This window comes from Pteropus alecto, unplaced genomic scaffold (genome assembly GCF_000325575.1).
Source record: "Pteropus alecto unplaced genomic scaffold, ASM32557v1 scaffold195, whole genome shotgun sequence".
NCBI classification, from domain to species: Eukaryota; Metazoa; Chordata; class Mammalia; order Chiroptera; family Pteropodidae; genus Pteropus; species Pteropus alecto.
The window spans coordinates 10872413-10879087 of NW_006438073.1; the positions used below are offsets into that span (position 1 = coordinate 10872413).

General features: G+C 54.0%; 1 long non-coding RNA gene across 1 annotated transcript; it reads right to left on the bottom strand.

Annotated features, from left to right (window-relative positions):
- Positions 1-2657: 2657 nt before the first annotated feature.
- Positions 2658-3932, bottom strand: LOC112482318. The gene is made up of 3 exons (XR_003047276.1): positions 3804-3932; positions 3548-3694; positions 2658-2972 (listed from the first exon to the last, which is right to left on the bottom strand). It is a non-coding gene; the product is annotated as an uncharacterized LOC112482318 (long non-coding RNA).
- Between the last annotated feature and the right edge of the window lie 2743 nt (positions 3933-6675).

The following is a 6675-nucleotide window of genomic DNA, read 5'->3' on the forward strand; positions in this document are numbered from 1 at the left end:
CTTTCCCTGCAGGACCCTCAGCCCTCCAGGAAGCCTAATGCCAGGGCCCTCGAGCCCCACCCGCCTCCTGACCCCTCCCTCTCTGTCCAGTGTGGCTGTCTGACTCAGCTGCTCTTGCTCACAGGGTGGAAGATGCACCTTCTCAGGCGGCACTGAGCTCCTGGCCGGGGGCACTGCCCGGGGTTCCTGACAGTGAGGGAGTCTGCAGACCACCCTGGAGCAGGAGTCTCCTGTGACCTTGGTGGCTTCATCTCCTGGTCACCACCCTCCCGCTTCTGCCCCGCCGAGTGTTCCTGGTGGTCCCCGCGGCCTCCTGCCCGTCCCCTTCTGGTCCAGGCGACTCTGCTGGGTGAGACAACTGAGCTTCCTGTCAGTCCCCAGCATGACTTTGTGACCATGACATAGAATCACAAAATCCCCTCAAATCCCATGCTGTCTAGGGAGCTGAGGCTCAGAGATGTCAGTCAGTCTGTCCCGTGTCACAAGCCGTGTCGTGCGCACAGGGGTTGGACCACTCCCTCGCCAACAACTGTCGGCCAGGCACCTGTCCAAGTGAGCAAGACAGATGGAGCTCTGCCTCCTGGCTACAGGTGACAAGGAACAAGATTATAACCAACAGATGTGTGCAACGGGCCGGTGTGAACAAAGCAGGACAAGGACGGAGGTGGGAGGTGGCGTTTCAGGAGCCCCAGGAAACGAGGGAACTTGTTTCACAATCCCAGGAAGACCCCCCAGTGGAGGGACCGTCCCAGCGGCTCCTCCCACCTCTAAGCAGGGGTGTGTGCCGGGCCCTGGTGGCCCCCGGGAGAGGTGTCAGTGTCCAGCCGACTCTCGAAGAGCCCCACTCCGGCAGCCGTGGACACGCTGCCCACCGGGTGGGAGGGCGGCCCACCCTGCCTGTCTCAGGGTCTGAGCAAACGTTACAACAGCTCAGGGCGCGGCGAGGCCCCCATCAGTGGCCCTGCGGCCGGGGACACCCGCGTCCCAGACAGAAAGCTGCAGAAAAGGAATCTGTGAGAACGAACTCGGAGACAGACCCTCCAGGCATCTGTGAGGACCAGGCGGAAACAAGAAGGCAGTTGCTTTGTCCCTCAGCTGGGACCGTGCCCCCCAGGACTGCGGCCCTCACCACTCGTGACCCCGAAGCGCTGCAAGCATTGATTCGGGCTGCAAAGCAAGCTGAGGAGTGGGGCCTCAGACGTGTGCGGGCAGCATCCGCACGGAAATGCGAGAGCTGCACGCGAACGCCCGCGGCGCGGGGCTGCGGCCGGCTCCACGCGCTGGGGTTGGAGCACGGAGACGGTCACTGCTGCCCCTGGAGGGCCACACTCAAGTGCCGTCGACAGTGATGGTGCCAGTTACTAGGGCCGAACTCGCCACTGTGCTCTGATAAAGGGCGAGCTCTCAGACAGGCCGAGGGGGGCTGCCCGCGGAGGAGGCGAGGGAGGCTGTCCCCGACAGGCCAGGCTGTGTCGCAGGGAAGGGGAGAGGCTGGGGCCCGTGGCCTGCAGACGCGGTGGCTGCAGAGGCCGGGAAGAAGGTCCTGGAAGGAGAATGAGGCTGTGTCAGTGGTCGGTGGAATTTTGACTCTTCATGTAACTGTGGATTTCTTTAACACATGTATTCATGTGGCATAATACAATTACAGAAATTCAAGTGATGGGAGCCAAGTACTTCAAATCTCTTCAAGAGTGGCTTCCTGAGCCCGGTGACAGCCTCAGCTGGAAGGTGGGGTGCAGGAGAAGGCGCACACGCACGCGAGGGCCGAGGCAGCGGCTGCGCGAATGCAGCAGGGGAGGCCAGCCAGAGGCCCCTCGGCCAGACCCGGCCCAGGCCGACGGCGGTGCCCTGACATGGGGACCATGACCTAGACAGGGGTCAGGGGGCCGGAAAGCGGAAACTTGAAAGGAAGAAGTGAGATCGGCACTTAGAGAAAATGGTTTTGAATCATCAAAAAATCGCAAACAACACGTGCTGACGAGCACGTGGAGAAAAGGGACACGTGTGCTCTGTTGGCGGGACTACAGACTGGTGTGGCCTCTGTGGGAAACGGTACAGAGCTTCCTCAAAAAATTAAAAATAAAACTGCCTCATGACCGAGCGATTCCACTTCTGGGTATGTATCCGAGAAAATCCAAAACACTAATTTGAAAAAATGTATGGGTCCTTATGGTCACTGCAGCATCGTTCACAATAGCTGAGATATGGAAGCAACCTAAGTCCCCCCATCAGCAGACAACTGGGTAAAGAAGAGGTGGTTCATATACACAATGGAATATTACTCGGCCATAAAAAGAATGAAATCCTACCATTTGCAACAACGTGGATGGGCCTAGAGGGTGTAGTGCTGAGTGAAATAAGTCAGACAGAGAAAGACAAATACCATGTGATTTCACTTATATGTGGAATCTGAAAAAACAAGACAAATGAATAAAACAAAACAGAAATTGACCCCTAGGTACGGAGAACAAGCTGATAGTTGCCAAAGAGAGAGGGGTGGGGGGATGGGTAAAAAGAGGAAAAAAGAAAAAGCAGAGTGTAAAAAAAAATGTTTTTGAGAAATTTGACTGTAAAGAGAATCAGGATAATGGACCAGTAGCTGGAGGGGTCTTCTCGCTCCTTATGAGGGAAGATGCTAAAGCACATGGTTTGGTGGCGGGGGTGGGGGGGGCAGGGGATGACCAAGTACAATGAAAGAGCAATAGTGCATGACAGAAAACGGACGGTGGAAGGAGAGAAGTCCTAGTTCAGGGGTCCCCAACCCACGGGCGTGGACTGGTACCATCTGTGGCCTGTCAGGAACCGGGCCACACAGCAGGAGGTGAGTGGCGGACGAGCGAGCGAAGCTTCACCTGTGTTTGCAGCCGCCCCCAGCGCCAGCATCACCGCCTCAGCTCCGCCTCAGGCCATCAGCCGTTAGATGTTCATGGGAGCACCGGTCCCTGGTACCACAGAGGTCGGGAACCGCTGACCTAGACAACGTGACAGGGAACAGGACGAGGAAGTCCTGTGAGAGAGCCGATCTGTTTTAGGAGACAGGATTGTAGACGGGATTGTAGATTTGGGAGTGGGACTGTGAAGGAGGTCTGCTATGATAGTGTAATATTTTTTATGACATTTATGATAAGTGTGAGTGAATACTCAACTGGAAGATGAAGCTAGAAACACAGGCAGATGTCACGTTACACATGGCTCCATGTTCCATGCCAAAGATGGTTCTAGAATGACTCTCCAGAGAATTAGGCTGAGTGAAAAAAGTGAATCCCGACAGGTTGCACACTGTGTCTCCATTTATATAACATTCTGCTTGTTTTGTTTCTTCTAAAGTCTAACCATGGTGAAGGGACAAAAGAAAAAGGAGAGGATAGAAGAAGAAAGTTGTGGGGGACACTCGATCACAGAGGGCAGGGGAGGGAAAGGCAGGAAGAACGCACTGGACCCTGGCAAAGGCTGCAGAACGCACTTCCGCAATGACAGCATCATAGAAATGGAGAACAGACGGTGGTTTGCAGTGCAGGAAGAGGGGACGGGAGGGACAGGTGCTCACAGTGTGACAGGGCGCAGGGCAGGCCCTCGTGGGACGGAACTTGACCGTGCCAGCGCCGACACCCCGGTCGCAAGACGCAGCCGCTGGGCGGGGAACAGTCCGAAGGGCACAGCATCTCTGTGCTGCTACTTTCGACTGTGTGTGAATCTATAATCACCACAAAGGAAAAAGTGTAATGTTTAAGAAGGCTACATACTGTACGATTCTGTTTCATGATATTCTGGAAAAGGCAAAATTAAAAGAACAGAAAACAGACCAGTGATCGCCGGGGGCTGGAGGGCGGGGAGGGCAGGCGGGGCTGTGTGATGTGAAGCGAAGCCTCCGTGTCTGACCGTGTGGCGGTAGGTGCCACGTGTGCTTTTGTCAGTGCACACAGAACTGTGCCTAAAAGAGTTGGTTTTATTAAATGTAGATATTTTCAAAGTGAATCAAAACAAAAAGCAACGACGATCAAGGAGAGAAGGGGCATGGCCAGATCGCATTTCAGGAAGATCCCTGGCTGCGTGGCGAGGGTGGAGCGGGGCGAAGGCCCGGGGACGGCTGGGAGGGTGCTGGGCTCACCCCACTCAGGACAAGCGGATCTGAAGTAGGAGTTAGGTAGAGCTGGGGTCGGGAAGGGGGCATGGCTCCCTCAGTCCTAGGACTGACTGCTCTAGGGCAGTCCTGGAAAGAGGGACGTGGTTCTTTCTCAGGAAATTAATTTTATTTTTCCAGGGGGTGTGTGTCCCCTCTCGTCCAGCCAACAAGCATGCAAAATGGCAACTCACACAAGCATGCTGGGTCAGACAAAGCCACACACTGGCCGAGGCTGCTTTTCTGAGATGCCGAAAGATGGTGACCCAGAATTGGAATTTTATAATTTTAATTCCAATACAAGGATATTAAACACCAGTTAAAAATAACTTTTTCATTAAAATCTTCGATTACAAATAAACTGGAAATGGGCGACAAATGACGGAAAGAAACGGATGATGGGAGGGGCTGAGCCGCCCAGTGAGCGCAGGGCACCTCCCACGCCCCCTTCTTTGCAGAATTCAGCTTGGAACGTCCCTTCTGCTTGGGAAATGGGGCCTAAGAGTGGGGGACCCTCTCTGCTGTCCCACAGCCAGGCCGGGGCGCCACCGCGATGGCCCGAGCGCCTTCCTCAAAGGCAGAGGTTCCCCCGCAGCGGCCGCCTCCCCTTCCAAACGCAAGCGCAGAGCCCCCCCAACCGCCGCCAGAAGCCAGCGCTCCGCCAACACTTTGAAGCCCAGATGGCCACTCGGCTCTCACGAAACGGCGTAGGGTGAAGAGGCACTCGCCACTGATGTGCGTGAAGAGTCAGCGTCCCCAGACCCCAGACAGCCTACCGGGTAGCGCGGGACCCCGGCACGGCCGATGGAGGCAGGAGCAGGCGCAGGCGCGTGCGCACAGCGTCGCCCCGCCCACCAGCGCGCGGCCCCGCCCCCTGCCGCACGCGGCCCCGCCCTCCGGCCTGCGGCCGCTTAACGGCTGCTGCAGAACAAACGCGGACTGACCACTATTCTCACCTCTTTTGGTTAAAGCAAAAATCTTGTTCTGACTTGTTAGTGCAAACAGGTGTTAACGGCGGTCTTTCCTAAAAGCTAAGAGGAGTGAGGTGAACTTTTGACAAGCAGGAATCACCTGTGTCCCCAGGCGCATAATCTTTCCTATACCCAGTGGTCTGAGACTACCTTTGACCTTCGGGGGCCGTCAGAGGCATCTCAGCAGGACCAGACGGAGACCGCGGGGCTGTCCGTGTAGACGCAGGGTGCCAGCACCTGTGCAGGACCAGCCTGTGCGGTGGATTTGGGACAGAGAACACCCCAAGAAGCAAGGAGGGGGGACAAAGTGTGGAGAGAGGGGTCTTGGCCACAGGTCCGGTCACACCCAAATATGCCGCAGCCACTTTCCTTCAGCTCTTCACTTTCATAGGCTGAAAACATCTATGTTTATTTTTTTTACTTTAAAATGAGTACAGATGAGCTAAAACAAAGTTAAAAAACATCCCATCAATATTAGCCACTTTCAATATTTTGATGTATTTTTTCTAGTCTATTTTCTGTGATGTTTGCCTATACATAATTTTAGTTACAAAAATTGATCAGACCAAACACTGTTTTTAACTAAATTTTAAAATTTAACAGATTACGAGGCACCAATCGGAAAAGCAGTTCCATTTTTAGCACAGATCTGTGAGTTTGAGTTAGTAAAGCCTGAAAAACTACAGACCTGACTTCACCTGTTTTGCATATTCTGAAATGATTCTAAATCTAAATTATACTCCACATCGAAAAAATACATGAAAAAATGATGGAATATTTGTAACTTTATAAGACATCTCATATAAATCAGTTCCCAAATCAGAAATCAATGAGCTCAGTTTCAGCGTCTGAATATATAATCATACCATGTTGAGTCATTTACAAAATTTTGCACATATCGAATTTCCACTGCAAAATGGAGGCAGAAGGTAAGAGGAGCCCGTCAGTCCCAAATCTCAAGGCCGTCTGTAGCAAAGTGACTACAAAGGACCTTAGGGAGTGGCCAGGGGCTGGAGGTCAGCTTTTAGAGGCCAGCAGGGCGGCACGCGGGTGAGGGGGACCCAGCAGGAGGGGCTGGTCAGCCGAAGCCCCGCATCGCAACCTTCGGGGCAGCTGGCCCCCTCGGCTTGGTTTACAGAGCGAAGCCCACCGGAGCGGGAGCAGGTGCCGACTCAGTGGTTCCTCAAACTCCCCAGCACCAAGAATTGTCTTTCTCTTTTCCACCTCACCGCCATTGACCACCCTGTGTTGGGAAGGTTTTTCCTATAAAACCGCATTAATGATGAATTCTTCAAGAATCAAAGACATCATAGCTGCCAGCCAAAGTTTTATTCAAGCAACCACTGAATTACTTTAATTACATATTTATTAAGCAGCAATGGTAGATGGGGTCTAGAGCCAGGGGTCCCTGCCCTCTAGAACAGTCAGAGCTGATGTGAGGGTCACTGTCTGCAGAGCATGTGCGCAGGAGATGGGAGGCCAGCGGGCCGGGCGGTGGACGGCGGAGGAGGAAGTGGGGCTTTGAGATGCTTTCCCAAGGCGCCTGAGCCAGATTGCAGGATGCATCGGAGTTTCCGAGTTTCC